Source organism: Leopardus geoffroyi, chromosome A2 (assembly GCF_018350155.1).
Source record: "Leopardus geoffroyi isolate Oge1 chromosome A2, O.geoffroyi_Oge1_pat1.0, whole genome shotgun sequence".
NCBI lineage: Eukaryota > Metazoa > Chordata > Mammalia > Carnivora > Felidae > Leopardus > Leopardus geoffroyi.
Window position 1 is genome coordinate 31,756,361 of NC_059331.1, and position 17,417 is coordinate 31,773,777.

Genomic DNA, 17,417 nt, shown 5'->3' on the forward strand with positions numbered 1-17,417 from the left:
ATTTGGGAAACAAGAACATCAAGAAATTGGGTGTTTACCAAATACCGATGCTGGAAGTAAAGCCCCGCGATTCAGATTGAGTTAGACACAATAGGGAAAGACTTTATTTTCAGGAGAGACCTGGCTTCAGTCAAGTCCAGGGGAAAAAACAAAACAAAACTAATTTCTCAGGGTTTCCCACAGGGGGGCGAGGCAAAAATGGCAAGATGCTGATTTTCCTTCTATGGAAGCTGGATCTATGGAATGGTTTTTGTGGTTTTGTTCGGAGCCACAACTAGTTTCCTCATTCTGCAGCAGCAAGAGGACTGAGGGAAGTCCACAGAAAGAAAATAACATTTCCTAGTTTCATAGTTTATTGGAAAGAAGCCCTTGATGAATTGAACTCACATGGTCTACAGGAGTAAGGGTTGGAAAATACTTAAGAATTGGTTGTATTCAGATTTTAACAAAGTGATGGGTGAAGGATGTATGCCCCCTCGACGTACTCCCAAGCCCCAAAGTCTACAGGAAATAGCCACGCCCACACACTTTTGGCCTAGTTGTTACCATGAACAACGGTCCAGACTGTGGACTTCCTTGGTGGATGGGATGAGTCTCAGTCATCTCTTCACTAGCTCTTCTCACTATTCTAGCCTTTACTCTCCTGCCAATTCACCAGGACCTTCTTCCTGGGCTATTGTAACAGCCTACTTCTAATTCCCTGCTTCCAGCCCTACCTTCTAGAATCTATTTTCTACCAGCTGTTTGTTTTTAAAAGGAGGGAGATAACACTCAGCTCTCCTGCTTCAACTGCTGGCTTCCCAATGCAATGAGAATCCTGGCCCATAAGGTCCAGTATAACCTGCCCCCTTCCTCTCTCTCCAACTTCATTTTGTCCTACTCTCCATATTGTCTACTGTGTTTCAGCCACGCTGACCTTTAACGTGTCTTCTGAACTTGCCAAGACCATCCTTCTCTTAGGATCTTTGCGGTGGCTATTCCTCTGCCTGGAACTTCGTTCCCTCAGCTCTTTATGAGCTGGCCTACTCTTTACCAGTCACGTCACTCAAAGTCACCTCTGACAAGGACCCTACAGAAAAAAGCCCTCTTCCCCTTCTCATTCACTGACTGTTCTATTATCCTTCAATTTTTTTTTTTTTTTAACATTTGTCACTATCAGAAACTGTCTTACGTGTCCATGTGTTCATGATACTTTTCCTACTCTAATGTAACTTCCACAAAGTCAAGGAGCTTATCTTGTGTCAAGAACAGTAAGCAGTCTGGGGCGCCTGGGTGGCGCAGTCGGTTAAGCGTCCGACTTCAGCCAGGTCACGATCTCGCGGTCCGGGAGTTCGAGCCCCGCGTCAGGCTCTGGGCTGATGGCTCAGAGCCTGGAGCCTGTTTCCGATTCTGTGTCTCCCTCTCTCTCTGCCCCTCCCCCGTTCATGCTCTGTCTCTCTCTGTCCCAAAAATAAATAAACGTTGGAAAAAAAAAAAAAAAAGAACAGTAAGCAGTCGATAGGTATAGTTCTTTAAAATTTTGAATCCCTAATGCCCAGCCCAGAATCTAGCTTGGCAGCTCTCAACCAGAAGGCTCTGAACCTTTCACGGGCATGCGAACCAGATGTGATCGCTGTGTAAAGTTTTCTTTTCTTTACACTTATTTTTTTGCAATAACTGAAAATGTATATTGTTACAAGGATGCCATAAATGTAGACTGTGAGTCTACTACACTCATGATCGGTAGGAGATCATCAAAACCAGACCAAAGACAGACTGCCTTTTTCCTGGATTAAATGAAAGTATTCAAAGAGGAAGGCAAAGGTGGAGAAGAGTATATTTATGGTCAAGAATGAATGAGAACCGTACCATAGCTAGAGTGTAATGTAATTCTGTGAAGTACATTGCAGAATGTCTAGCGTTTGGAAGGACACCTTGGATATACTGAAAGACTGAAAACCTCTGACTGAACCCAAAGCACATATTCAAAAAAATTGTTCAACTGTCAAACGAACACAAAAAGGTCTCTGAAACACCTAAGAAACAAATACCGCCTTGGCCTTGGGACCTACGACAGCAGACCTCAATTCACCCATCTGCAGAAGGAAAGAGAACCAGGTAATTCTCCTGGTTGCACAGAGTTTAACATTAGCTCCTGGGCAGTCACGCAGAGAAGCGTTGTGCTTTCACGCAGAGTGGGAGGATATAGTTTTTTTCAGTCCCATAGTAACCTTTAGAGATCTTCCTGGATGAGGTTACAACCATCTACCATCTACCATCCAGTTAATCTTTGGGGTTACTTCGTCATTAGGAATCTGATGAAAGTGGAGAGATCCTGTCCCTTAAAAAAAAAACATAGACGTGTTCACAGAAATTTCTGCATTTAATTTCAAAAAGTTCATTAATCTTTGCTGGTCCTTTGGTGCTCATGGATTCCAAGTTAAAAACACCTGGTCAAGCGTAAAAGAACTTCTCTGATATTCCCCATAGGGCCAGAGACAGTGCCTTGTATCTTGCAGATGTTCTACTTCTCACTCTCTTTAAAAAAAAAAAAAAAGAGAGCAAATGATATAGTTACCACTCAGGAAGCTGAACCTTAGCGAGTCAATGGTGCAGAATTTAAAACAACGTTTAAGCCTGCAAGGGCAGACTGTGGTGGTGTTTAGGCAGCAGGTCAGGCCCCTGAAATGAGACGACAAAGTGCAGGGAAGGCAGGTTGAAGCTAGTCTGATCAGTCAAGCCCAGCACGTAGGCTGCTTTCCACCTATTCTCCTTTCAGAAGCCATTCGAGCAGGAACCTGAGCTCCTTCACCAGGAGAGGAATATGTGAATGCTTTGCATTTTCACACCACTTCCTAATGAGGCAGGTGTTTCAGAGGGGCCCAAGCTCCACAGGAAGCATGAGGGGCGGGTGGGGGCTCACTGTTCCAGTTGGTGGCAAGCATCGAGGCCAGACAGGCTTTCCAGGCGACTTCTGAGACGATAAACTCAAATGCAAGTAGTAGACTTCAACCGTAATTGAACTCCTGAACCGTGACGGATAAGCTATCAGGGAAGGGCTGGAACGCAGGGCCGGGCAGTGGCTGAGCCAAAAGCAGCCATTCCGGATGCACTGACCACCTAACCAGTGGCTCAACTGTCCAGTGGACGTCTATGGAAAACAGTTCATTGTTAAGTGGGTCTTCCCCCGGGAGCGTCACAGCAGGAAAGCTGGATAAAGACCGCACACCACGGGCGATGGGAAGTGACAGGAACCTGAAGAAGCCTCACCAAATTAATCAGAACAACAGGATGCATGTATCCCAGGGAAACAAGAAAAAAGCCCTGTTAAAGCTTCAATTCATGGACAATTCAACTAATACAAACTTCCAATAGGGTAGACGTTGAGGGTAGGTTAAATCTCTTGGGCCAACTCCAAGGGATGGGCCCAGGCTGCCTGGTGAGCTGTGTTGAGAAAGACTCTGAGGCTTTGCTGGGGGGTGACAAGGAGAGTGTAGTATTTCATCAGTGGGGTCTGCAATGCACAGGGAGCCGGGCCTGGCGATACAGGCACCAGGGATTTGCCACACGAATTCTACGGTCGGGATGCTTCTGAGAATGGAGTTCAAACATGAAAACACATTCAAATAACTTTCCCCACTGAAGAAGATTTCCTCTATCCATCAAATAGAAGCTTCTTGGGGGGGGGGGGGGGAATAACAAGGAGGAGTGAGGGAAGAAAGCAGACATCTGCTTATCCTGCCAGATCAAAGCCTGGTGTCCAGTGAGGTGACAGATATCATAGCCAGAGAAAGCTCACAATCAATCTCTTATGACTTCCACTGGAAGAACAAATTCCCTGGAATTCATGTTCAGGATCATAGTTTGCACGCCTGCCATGTCTTAAATCACAAGGAACCCTCAAATGGGTAACCCTGCTCTTCCTATTAAGGCAGAAAGGTGATGGGGTATATTGTCCAAAAATAAGACTGAACACCAACTTGGATTTAATTCCAAAAAACCAAAACTTCAGGAAACCAGAACCTTGCTTTCTCTGAATATCCCTCTTAGGTAATAAGAGGGGGCTAGTTGAACTACCCAAGACAACAGTGCAAACACATATGCTTTTCAAAACTTCACAAAGCATTTGACTTTAATTCATATAAACTGGAACATTTTTTTACTTAAGACAAATACAACCTCATCTGGAAAACACCTCACTGACTTCTTATAATTTCAGGTGCCCTGACTATTTAAATGGGCATACCAGAGAAATAAATACATCTAATAAATTTAATAAACACATTTAATATATTTAATAATTAAGTGTATTTGTTTCTATGGTATGTTTGTGTACACACACACACACACACACACACACACACACACACACACAAGTAAGTTCCAATATCTTTCACATCTATCATCCCTACAAGTTGCCAAAGTTCCAGAGTCAGATGGTATACATGCAAATCCCAGCTTGACCGTCTACTAGCCGTGGATCTTGGACAAGTTGTGTGACCTCTCTGTGCTTAGCTTCTGTAGAATACAGATGATAACAGAGTATTATCATGACTATTAAATAAGATACAGCACATACAATCGTGAGCACAATGCTTGGCACACAATAAGTAGTCATGAAATGTTATTAATTATTTTTGTAACTCTGCAGGGGAATCTCTGTAGGAGCTAAGTGATTTCTTTGAGGTGTACTCGAATAAGGAATGATATAATTAGGATTAGAACCTGGGATTTCTGGGGGTGCCTGGGTGGCTCAGTTGGTCAAGTGTCTGACTTTGGCTCAGGTCATGATCTCATGGCTCATGGGTTTGAGCCCCGTGTCGGGCTCTGTGCTGACAGCTCAACGCCTGGAGCCTGCTTCAGATTCTTGCGTCTCCCTCTCTCTGTGCCCCTCCCCCACTCATGCTCTCTTTCTCTCTCTCAAAAACAAATATTAAAAACAAATTTAGAAAGAACCCAGGATTTCTGAATTGGGGTAAATTTTCTTTCCCGTGGAACACTCTGTTATAAAAATGGCCTAGAAGGTGCACCATTGGCATCACCAGGAACCGTGTTAAAAATCCTGACTCTGGGGGGTGCCAGTAGGTTGAGCGTCCGACTTCAGCTCAGGTCATGATCTCACGGCTCGTGAGTTCGAGCCTCGCATCGGGCTCTGTGCTGACAGCTCAGAGCCTGGAGCCTGCTTTGGATTCTGTGTCTCCCTCTCTCTTTCTCTCTCTCTCTGCCCCACCCCTGCTCATGCTGTCTCTGTCTCTCAAAAAGCAAAGAACATTAAAAAATAACAATTTAAAAATCCTGACTCTGGGAGCGCCTGGGTGGCTCAGCCGGTTAAACATCTGACTCTCGATTTCAGCTCAGGTCATGATCTCACAGTTTGTGAGATCGAGCCCCGCGTCGGGCTCTGCGCTGACAACACAGAGCCTGCTGGGGATTCTACCTGCTCGCATGCAGGTTTAATTAAGTAATTAAGTAGGTAATTGATTAAATAAATAAATTTAAAATGAAAATAAAATCCTTTAGGGAAAACAATGCTAAGTCTGAATTTTAGCAACGCCCCAAGATGCATACACATTCAGCCGGAGCAACCTCACTGTCTGGCACTCTGCAGGATGCTTGCATAGGTGACAGCCCTGGAGACTTCTAGGAGTGAATGAGCAGCCCCAACACAGGGCAGGATCATGCGGACCCGCTTCACTAGCGTGAGGCCTCCAAAGGTCAGATGTGCCTCCAGGAAGCTCCAGGTCACTCTCTGGAGGGCCGCCGCTTCTCATCTTGCAGCACATATCCACAGCCCAGAGGGTCAGGTCCTGATATAAAACCTGACCTTCAAGTTCTCTGTGCCAGAGCAACCGACGGTGCAAATCACATGCCTCCACCGACGAGGTGGAGTTTCGTTCGGAAAGTTCACACTCATCAAGGTCAGTGCTGGAAGAGAACTTATAGATTATTTGATTCAGGACCTCCCTTTTAGGGATGAAAGAACGGAAGCTCAGAAAGGGAAACACATATATTCTAGTTAGAACCTGATGTGCCTGCAACTGGGGATCAAAAGCTAACAAGGTTGGCCCCTGTCTACACTCCAACTGGGTTTGCCCATGTTTGCCTACAATTTCAGCACAGCAGAATTTCCCACCCTGCCTCTGGTCCGACAAAGGGCTGCTTCCACTGGCCTTTAGCTTTTACTCCTCATCTCAGTGGGTCTTAACTGACTTTCCAACCAACCTCCCTTCTATTCTAAAAGCCACATTCAAAAACGGTGTTCTGTTTTAGCCTCTTCATGGTTGCTTCTCATCTTATCACAAGATTAACTGAAAGGATTTTAATTTGAGAGCTAAATAATGAAATGTTCCTCAAATGAGGGATCCACAGAAGTGATCTAGAAGACAAAGAAAAAACACGTGCAGCGTACCTTATGGCAGGAAGTGTAAGCAGGTCCCAAGATAAAGGACGTTACTTAGGCTTTGGACGATGATTATCCTGGGTTTGAATCCCAATTTTACTCTTTACTGTCTGTGTAACCTTGGGCAAGTTACTTAACTGCTAGGAGTCTTGGTTTCTTTTCTAGGAAACAGAGCTAATAATATCTAGCTGCATAATTGCTGCAAGAATTAATAAGGCAAGGTATGTAAAGCATCTTATATGTCAGCTAGTCCACAGTAGGTGCTTCATTGATGACAGTTATTGCTTTTTCTACATATTCACATAAACGCTAACACACAGACTAGAGACAGATACACAGACACCCAAAACATTCTTACACGTACACTAACGGCTACTCTGAAAACCTATCTGACCCTGTGACCACAGAAAGTATGGTTGTTTCTCAGCTGAGTTCTGGAACTTTCCTGAACAAGCATCTCTGAGGACTCGCAAGTGATGAATGGATGCCAAGAAAAGAGTTGGAAAAATGGCATCCTGCCCAGTTGAAATGAAATGCTAAGAATTCCTGTCCTAGTTACTTTTAACCCTGGATGGGGCCGGATCACATTGGTAAGGTTTGATTTTACGAAGCCCAGAAGGGGTGGGCACTCTGGGGCCAGGGACGCTCCTGGAGTGAGCGATATGGAGGCTACTCAAGTCAGACATCCATCATGAGGCACAGAGAGTGCCATACTGTCAAAGGTACCAAGCTGGGCTCCAACCCTGTGCCATATTCCAAGGAGTAAATGATGCCTGTGATCCCTCCGGTGCCTTGGGATGCTGTACATACAGGAGCTCAAATCTAGGACCAGCAAGAAGGGGGATACCAGAAATCGCTATTTTTCTTTCCTCCTACGGGTTCACTCTGCTGTTCTGAGTGAGCACGACTCTGGTAACACTTTCCCACACGAGGCCAGCCCTGACTTCCTTGAGGCCCCCACTTCCAACTAGTGATGTTTCCGGATTCTGTGCCCCCCTCCAGGGTCATATCTCCTCATAAAAGTCTCAATCAATCAAGTCTCAACCAACTTGATTTTGACAGACTTTATAGCCACACATGTGCTGGAAGTTTACCATCTAGACCCACCATGGAAAGGCAGGTTCATGTTGTACCTGAAAACGTGCTCTTTTTAAATAATGCATTTTTCAAAATGGCCCGTGGTGCTTTGGTGGAAAACACATGCTGTGTTTAGCCACCAGTAGGGCTTGAGGATTTAAAATGGCTGCACTATGAATTCTATAGGACAGATGGGGAGAGGAATTTCTAGCTGAAGGAGAACAGAGGCTCCTGCCTTTGAGTTGCAACTTCACCCACGGGGAACCTTCAGCTTTACACTTTTATGGTGGATTGGAGACCGCTCTGATATTCTCTCAGCTGCTTCTGCATTCTGGCTGCTTCCCTCCTCCCCTCCTCCTAACCCTTCCATCTAGTTCCCCCCCCCCCTTCCTTGCTTCTTTCTCCCTCTGCCTTGTCCCCAGGGAAATAACAAAATGAGCAAGCCCCAGGCTTCAGACTCCGAACAAAGAGCTGCTCAAACAACAGGCCCAAGAAAAAAGAAAACCAAGTCTCCAAACTCAACTGACCAAGTCCGCAGCGAGATTTTGGAGAGCTTACCTTGTTGGAAACTCAGTGTGATCTTATCCAACATTTTCTCTCCTGCATCATTCAAACACACACACACACACACACACACACACACACACACACACACACACACACACAAATTATAAAAACATGAACATTTCATTAAAAACCTTTACAGGTTGGGACAAGAGCAAAGCGGCAAGTACCAGTCATGAACACGAATGAGGCGAACACTTTCCCAGGGCCTAGCCCCAAAGCTTCTTAGTTTGTGACAGTTCACAGTCACCAGGACCTGGCTGATTTTTTAAGTAAAACCATCAGGGAGAGAGGGAAGAGGGAATGATTTTTGAAGGGCCTTCAGACACAAAAGAAGAGTCCTCGGCCAAACGAAAGCCACAATTCTGTCTGAGGGACAGAACATTGTCACTGGCGTGTGTTCGAAAACAACCGAGGGGAGAGAAGACCATGTCTTCAGGCTTCTGAAGACAGCCATTTCTGCTAATCCGCACCTGGCAGTGCAGTGGGGTGCTGAAAAGCTCCACTCCAACTCAGACCCTTCGGAACTGATGTGTGTAGAAGCAGCATTATACTAGGCACCAACACTTGTCACCGCTGTGTCATTTAAGGTAAGGTGTTTTCCCTCTGTGGCCTTCAGTTTCCTCCATCAAACGAGCACGTAAGCTGCTACCTCTTGCTGCTCACAGGTTTGGATTTAGTGGGAAATATGAACGTTACTGGTACCAGCAAGAAATAAAGTCCCAACACCTAGTAGGTACCAAGAATTGGGCAAGGACACCACAGCCACCATTTCACAGCCAGTGAGCTCAGGAGAATTGATTTCCTATTTTTACACGAGGAAACCAAAGTTCAGAGTGGTCAGGCAATGCTCTCAACACCACACACGCCATCAGGAGATGTAAGGGAAATGGGCTGTTATCAAGATATAGATAGAATTCTCTCTGCAGGGGCGCCTGGGTGGCGCAGTCGGTTGAGCGTCCGACTTCAGCCAGGTCACGATCTCGCGGTCTGTGAGTTCGAGCCCCGCGTCGGGCTCTGGGCTGATGGCTCGGAGCCTGGAGCCTGTTTCCGATTCTGTGTCTCCCTCTCTCTCTGCCCCTCCCCCGTTCATGCTCTGTCTCTCTCTGTCCCAAAAATAAATAAACGTTGAAAAAAAAAAAATTAAAAAAAAAAAAAAAAAAGAATTCTCTCTGCAAACGCAACTTGACTAAAAAAAAAAAAAAACAACAAAAGAAACCAAGAGTGACCAGCTTCCAATTCTGAGTCTCCTGAGATTCCTTTGGCTCCTTTAATCATTCTCCATTTGTCTTTCAAACCCCCACACTGGAGCTCCATTTAACATAAATTTAAAAGATGTTCAGAAGAGAGGCTAGAAACAGCTGTCAAACTGTGCGACTACACTCACAAGTCTGGAAGAGACCTATTGTGTCAGCGGAGACCAGACAAGGGCAGGATGGCCTATTCCTTTCCCCTCACGGCACACCTCCACACTGGAGACACCCATATGGTGATATATATTCAGCCCTGGAACTTCTGAGGACCCAACCAGCAGCTGAAGCCCATAGCCAAAGGCCTCTCAAGATGGAGAAAAAAAATGCGAAGTGTCTGCACTGAAAAGAAGAAAGAAGAGGACCGCCTCTCACAGGCAAAGTTGGAACTGAAGAGAAACGCGCACAGAAATCCAGAAATACGTCAATTCCAATTTGGATCCCACAGCTTTCTGCATGTGACTTGTCAGCTGCCCAAACAGGAGACCTTCTTTAAGCATGCCTGAGCACCAGCTAGTGCTAAATGATTTTCATTGTACCATCCGGCCACTTTGAGTTCCGCAAAATCCGGCAGCCCTGGATGGCACCCCTTATTCTGTCAATCCCATCAGTAGGGTACAAAGTTTCCTTGAGTGGGAACGGAGGTGGACATTACAGGAACTCGAGAGGACACCTTTTCTGCTAGCAACACCCCTTTGCAGACAAATGGATGGAAACATATTGCCTTTCCAGTGGACCGTTTTGTTTTTAGCAACGATGCTTATAATAATAAGGATAAAAAGGCAACAGTGGCGGCAGTAATGGCTAACATTTGCTGAACATTTGCCACGTGGCGAGCACTGTGCTGGGTGCTTTTTCTGTCATCTCAGTAAATCCGTATACCTGCCACACCACCTATAGGTTCTAGCGCTGTCCCCGTTATACAGTCAGGAATCACTCCTCAGAGAGAGAGCGCTAAGTATCTTGGGTGCTGTCTGAATCCAGAGTCTGAGTCCTCGGTCAACATTATGCCGTCCTGCCTAACCCCTAAGCTCCTTTCTCATTCTTTAGGCTTCCATCAATGTATCTTCCTTCCTCCATTTCTATTTATTCCCCTCCACTGTATGGTGAACCTTCACAAACCTGCCATTCCAAACAACGCTATTTTATTAATTTTGGCGGCTCCATGACTATTTATAGGCCAAAATGCCCAAAGGAGCCTACGTGTTTTAATTTAAAAAAAAAAGAATTTCTGAGGGGAAGGAGCGTTTGATGGAAAGGCAAAACCTTTACAAGCACACGAGGAGCCATTAAATCCAAATTTCCAAAACATGGCAATTTTGTCAAAGTTGTGACTTACTCTGGAGCCCATGAGGACACTCATCCTGACCCATCTGTGAAAGCCATCAGCAGCCAATAAACCTTCTAGGGAGCAGGATCAGAGTTGCCAATTCGGCCTCCAGCAAGGAGGCCAGGCTGCTTCATTTAGTTTAAGTCTCACTGAGATGGTTTACAACACTCTCTGGGAAGAGATGTTCAAGCAAAGCAAATTGCAGCCTTGCAAGCTGAGGCTTTGGTCCATGGCAGTCCATGCCGACATTTTCACGGCACACTGGGGCCCTCCCCTGACTGTGGTCATGGATGCACCGCCTGGAAGCAGAACTCTCTTGCCGGGGAAATAATATATGTGCCTAAATTATACAAGAGCCACGCTTGGACCGGCGGATGGCATCGCATCTGGTACAGATCACTTACCCTGGTGTGATTTGGCCCAGCCCAGATTATTTATGGTTCATAAAAGTCCCGTCAGACCCCAGCATATTCTAGGACCACACAACAATGAGTAATGGGATTAAAGATCTGGATTTCATCGCAAGACCTCCATGGCAGATTAGTAATGCTATGATTGGTTTTTGGGAAACCAAGAGTGGGGAGCACTCCTCTAAAGAGTATGAGCACTCCTCTAAAAACCCAATGTAGAGAACACAGTGAGTCATGTGTTTCAGCCCGGCTGTGCAGTCGTATTTGGGAGCTCTGTCACCATCTCTAATATGAAAGCACTGGCTAAAATTAAACGCGAATTAACCAAGCACCATTTCTTCACCTGGAAGTCTCAGCTAACTCCTCATTCCCCAGACGCTCTAATGGTTTCTGACACCCTGAGCAGAAATGACTACTGGGGATGAACACTACCAGGTGTTTGGTTTTTAAACCCTCTCCCCTTTTATTATTATTTTGCAAAGATAACTGCACTTCCTTTACAGAACGGCTGCTTCTAAAGCACTAAGACTGAAGCGTTTCTTCAAGACTCCCTACAGCTGTGACATGTCACTTTGCAATTGAGCTTTCTAATCAGCATAGAAAAGGTAAAAGGTGCCAGAGGACCACTAAAAATGTCACTTGACCAAGATAATGGAGCTGTGATAACCTCTCCTAATGCAAACCATTTACATCCAGCCTTCTCATCCTCCCTAGAAAATACACAGTTGTCTAATATGTGAATCAGAACAAATTTCTTACCTATCTCCAGGGAGGATAAAATGCTCAGTCTTGGGAGAAGCTTCAACCAGACCCTCTGAGCTTGTCAATTGCCACAGTTCACTTTCTCCCCGGGTCTGGCTTCTAAGAACGCAAGCAGGACCGCAGGCAGCCAAAGCATCTTCTTCTGGAAACCCTCCTCAAAATCTAGACCCTTCCCGACAGCAGAAGCAGGCTCCAGCCCGAGCTGCTCATGGAAAACAGCACTGCTGGATGGAGACCCTGCTGGGCACCCACCAGGGGAGGGGAGAAAAAAAGTGTGACTTCTACCCTTCCTCTGGATCCGACTGCCTTCCAGAGAACCCAGCTTCTCAATCTGCAGGAAGTCACAGACCCCAGCTTCAGCGTCACCAACTGATAACGAGCCAGACTCAGGGCGACCAGTCAGCTGGTCGCAGAGCCCAAGACACTGAACCAGGAAATGTGCAGCTCGGCCAAAAAAAAAAAAAAAAAAAAAAAAAAAAAAATACTAATAATAATAACTGTCGCTGGAGAGGCTGGTGGTGCCGGAGAAGTCGCTGTTGCAGTGCCCACATCCTCCGCATGCTAATGAAGCCGTGACGTCAGCAAGTCAGTCACGGCATCTGGACGTCCCGTCCCGCTGCCCAGCACCGAGATTTATTTACATGTAAATTAGCCTCGCCTTCCAAATCAATAATCCCCGAGCCAGGGAGAAGGGAAGAAAGCCTTCTCGGGATGCAAAGGCCCTAGCTTTGTAACCTCTGAAGGAATACAAAAATAACACCGGTAAGAAGAGAGGCTTTAAAGATACATGCCTTTTTTTTTTTTTTTTTTTTTTTTTTCTTTTTTAAAGGCTGTGCTCTTATGTGCTGGGGATCAAATCTGGGCAGTTATCAACCTGAGCGCCTGTTTCAGATTATATTATGCACCAACCCAGGAGTGGAATCCTAGCTCGTCTTTTCCTCCCCCAAAACTGTGTCGAGTCTTCAAATGCCTCTACTTTTCTCTTTTTAACTTTCATTTACGGGTGTTTGCTGCCTGGAGACTAGGTCCTCCTCGAATTTTTGTGCACGTCTGAAATAAAACACAAGACTACCTTCCTCAGGTGCCTGGGTGATGAATGAGTCATTCCCTCCCTTAACCCCTGACCCTAGCTCCTCCTGAGTAGAAGAGATGAGAAAGCATAAATCAGCCCAGGGGCATTTGAGGACCCTGAGACCCTTAGAGAGCACTGCTTCCATTCTTCCATTTTACAGATTCTGAAACTGAGGCTTTGAGTAGAGAAGGGTTTTTTTTTTCCATAGTCACAATGGGACTTCAGCAAGGACAGGCTAGAACTCACATTTTCCGGATCTCCGACCAGACCTTTGGGTCTCTAATTGGATCTCTAACTCCCCATCTGCTGCACCAACAGGGGCCCATCCAAGGAATCATGAAGAAAGAACTCAACAGGGCTGGGAAGTCCTGGGTCCGAATCCCAGCTTTAATTTATGCAAGTGATGGGACCCTGGACTAGTAGCTTAACTCTTGGGGGTGTTCAGTTTCTTCACGTGTACCAACCCCTCATTTAGTATGTTCTGAACATCTGCTCTGTGCCATGCACTGTTCTGAGGACTAAGCACAGACACAGTGTTTGCTCTCTCCTAGCTCAGAGTCTGAGGCGATAAAGTAAAAATATTGAATGCAACCATAGTGAGGATTGACACGATATCACACTCACTAAATAACAGTTCTTTCCGACATTTTGGATGAAGTAAAAAAAAAAAAAAAAAAAAAAAAATCACCAAGGCCTTCTTTCCACTAGGATGGTCATTGTTTCTATCCTTGGAGTATTTCCATGGTCATCTTTTACTGTTTAAAATCAATTGTTCTTTCAATGCTGCCTAGGCAGTATGCTGGGCCAGGGGAGAGCCAAGTGCAAGCCAATATGCCTCGACCCTGTGCCTGAGCTCAAGGGAGTGCTGCGGGTTCCTTAGGTGGTGCGTGAGGGGGATAGGGGGGACTGGGGAAGCTAGGAGACAGGTGTAGTCCATCATGCACAGAAGCGTCCCCGAGGACAAAGCAGCCAGCACGGTTCCTTGCCCATACTGCCCGGACTGAAGAACCCACTCTGATGAGCTCTGCCCTTCCAGCTGGAGTTCCTGAAGCTTCAAATGAATTTCTTTGTCAGATGTGGGGAAGTTTAAATTATGTCTTTTGTTATATGTAATTGTATTAATAATGCTTAATAACTTCTTTCAGAATGCCTCTCTCCGGTTCAGAGAAGACCTTTCAGGGTGAAAATCACGGGACTGGCGTAACTTTTCACTAAGAGAAACAGAGTACAAACCCATGAGCAACACTCTGCGTTCGGTCTCCATCGTGCAGAGCTCAGGGCATGTGGGGAAGCGGACGGTTCCCCTAGACCTCAGTATCCTTCAGGATACTTCAGGATCAGCAGATACTACAACTGGGGGCCACCAATGGCAATGAGGCATCCTACCCTGGGGTGGCCATGGAGAAGTCACTTCAACTTTCTATGCCCGTGTCCCAGTTTCCTCATCTGAAGGCGAGCCCACTACTCTTTGATGTACTTACTATCATATGAGAATGCTGACAAGCAGTTCACAAGTGACTGGCAGGAAAGCAATGAAGAGGCAGGCTGGCACGTGACTACCAACTTTACAAGAGTTCACAAAACAACATGGGGGAGGGAAGCTATGGCCTGGGGACGGGCCCCGGCTCTGATATTAGCTGACTGCAGGATGAGGGGCCATACGTTTTCAGGTACAGAGGAGGGAGAGTAATAGTGCCTACCTTTGCAGAGCTGTTTAGAGAATCAAATAATCCTCAGTAGGAGGCATTTAGCACTGAGCCTAGCACACAGCCCACATTCCGTAAACGTGAGCTCTTGGTAGGGGACGTAATGATGTTTTTGCTGTTAACTTCGGCGTTAATTAGTTACCTGACTAGGCAAGGCTCAAAATATGGGAGCAACCGGGTTGATGGAGACTGCAACATCCTCCCTACTCCTAGGGTAGAACTCAAAGTTCCACCCAACGTGGGTGAGCTGCTGACATGCTCTTCCCACGTGAAACAACACAAATATTTGCAAGCGCTATGAAACTAGGGAAGACAGCAGCAAAAATGACCAAGAGGTACTGGGGGCCTCCTCCTCTGAAGCTGCACAACAGACAGCTATATTTCTGGCAAGCAAAGACACTTCATCCATCATTCAGGTACCCATTCACTCATTAAATGAGCTCCTGCTATTAGTCACTGTGTGAGGCCTCAGGGACATCACGGTGACCAAGACAGACGTGAACCCTGCCTTAAAAAAAAGCTTAGGAATGAGAGGGGAAGACAATTAAGCAAGCAATTAGAGCAAGGGTGATGCATGTCAGGGGAGGGCACGTGCTGGGTTCTCAAAGGTCTAAAGGCAGTCAGGAGGGGGACGGTGCAAAAGCATGCTGAAGTCCTTGCGACAGCATGTGCTCTGTGAGCGCAGCTTGGTGATGGGGAATCTGGACAGCTATGCATCATCCTGTACAGATTGCTGAAATGATAAAGCCTACAGATCAGTAATTCTTCATGACCATGATATTCATCCTGGCCACCATTCTACTCAGAATTTTTATTTTTACTTTTTTACATTTTCTCTTAACATTTATTTATTTTTTAAAGACAGAGGGAGACAGAGCATGAGCAGGGGAGGGGCAGAGAAAGGGAGACACAGAATCTGAAGCAGGCTCCAGGCTCTGAGCTGCCAGCACAGAGCCCGACGCGGGGCTCGAACTCACGGACCGCGAGATCATGACCTGAGCCGAAGTCGGCCGCTTAACAGACTGAGCCACCCAGGCACCCCGCTACTCAGAATTTTTAGAAAATATACTATTAGTAGGGTGCCTGGGTCGCGTGGTCAGTTAGGCATCAGACTCTCGGTTTTGGCTCAGGTCATGATCTCACGGTGGCTGAGCTCGAGCCCCCACATCAGGCTCTGCGTTGTGACTGACAGCTCAGAGCCTCTTTGGGGTTCTCTCTGTCTCTCTCTCTCTCTCTCTCTCTGACCCTCCCTGGGCTTGTCCTTGCTCTTGCTCTGCCCCTCTCTCCCAAAATAAATAAACTAAAAAAAAATGAAAAATAAAAGAAATACACTGTTAGGTACTAGACAAAGTGAGACCACAACTTCTTGGAAATGTCAGAGACCTGGCAAACTGGGACAAAACTCACAGTGGTTTTTACAAAAACAGAGCGGAATTTCACGTTCGCAACAGCAAACCTCTTGGTAGGGGGTGGCAGGGAAAACAGGCAATACATATGAGATGCTCAGTATAGTATCTATTGGGATCTGTGAAATTTAGGACACTCTTGCGGAGACAAGGACACAAGTGCTGACCTTCAGAACTTTCTGTTTGGATAGAAACTAAGCTATTTACATAAAGTGGCTGAAACTGCATACTGCATATAGGAAGAGAGGCACAGAAGACTAGATTAATTGCAGCTGGCATGATCAGAAGTCAGGGAAAGTAGGATTTGAGTTAGGTTGAAGGTCAAAAAAATCTTTTTTTTTTTCTTTTGGAACAGGAAAACATTTTTATATTGGGGGCGGGTGGGGGGGGGGAGGCCTTACACAGCATGACACAAAATCCAGAAGCCATAAAGGAAAAGTCTACCCTAATTGCCAAGGTCAAATTTGAGCTGCTGGAAAGGGTATTGCAGGCAGGTGGAACACAAACATGAGAGACCAGTGTTAGCATCAACGCAGAATTCAAGATTTGTCTGCAAGGACACAAGACAGGGGAAATGCACCAAAGGTATGCTGGCGAGGGCTGACCAAGAGGGCGCTCCCCACATTAAGGGAAATCAGAGCGGCTTTGCATTCCGGCCAGCAACTGTCACCATCTTGCTAGAGGATTGCAGGGAAGGGTGAGCGAATCACTGCTGGGCGGCTTCTAGAAGAGAAGGGTACATGAGGACTGTGAGGCAGTGAGGACTGTGGCCCCCTAGATGAAAGGCTCTGTGGATGATAGTCACGGTGACAACCGTCTGTCTCCACTGCTAGAGGGGTAAAATAAGATGGAATGGAGACTTAAAAAAAATTTTTTTTAATGTGCATTTTTGAGAGAAAGGAGAGAGAGACTGAACACAAGCGGGGCAGGGGCAGACAGAGAGGGAGACACAGAATTCGAAGCAGGCTCCAGGCTCCGAGCTGTCAGCACAGAGCCTGATGCGAGGCTGGAACCCAGGAACCATGAGACCATGACCTGAGCCGAAGTCAGAGGCTTAACAGACTGAGCCACCCAGGCGCCCCCTAGAACGGGAACTTTAAATGAACTAAAAACAAATTTCATCTGGACTCAAGGAAGACTTTTGACCACTGACACGGTAAGAACTGGCATGGGTCACCCAGAGCAATGGAAGCTTCTTGGTCTCGGAAGCACTTTCAAAAAAGAAAGAGCACCAGTGCTCTCTGGTTTAGATTAAGCACCTCCTGGCCCTGGTACTGTGAAATCCTCATTACCATAAGGGAGATCACCCGTGTTTCAAACCATGCATCTAACAAAGGTCATGTGTTCAGTTTAGTTTATTTTATTAAAAAAAAAGTATGTGTGTAGAATATATTAGATATTATCCACGTAATTATAAAATATAAACTATACATAATTCATTTTATAATTACGTGGATAATA

The 17,417-nt window shown here is 46.0% G+C and overlaps 1 protein-coding gene across 3 annotated transcripts in view; it reads right to left on the reverse strand.

Moving 5' to 3' along the window:
- The window catches only part of PRICKLE2 (prickle planar cell polarity protein 2), a 329,015-nt gene that overhangs the window by 104,881 nt on the left and 206,717 nt on the right, over positions 1 to 17,417 (reverse strand). The window contains exon 1 of one of the 3 annotated variants that reach the window (XM_045493431.1): positions 11,770 to 11,913. The exons of the other annotated variants lie outside the window; for them this stretch is intronic. The gene's annotated coding sequence lies outside the window, so the exon portion shown is untranslated. Of the gene's footprint in view, positions 1 to 11,769; positions 11,914 to 17,417 lie in introns of those variants that run through there. 3 annotated transcript variants of the gene reach the window in all.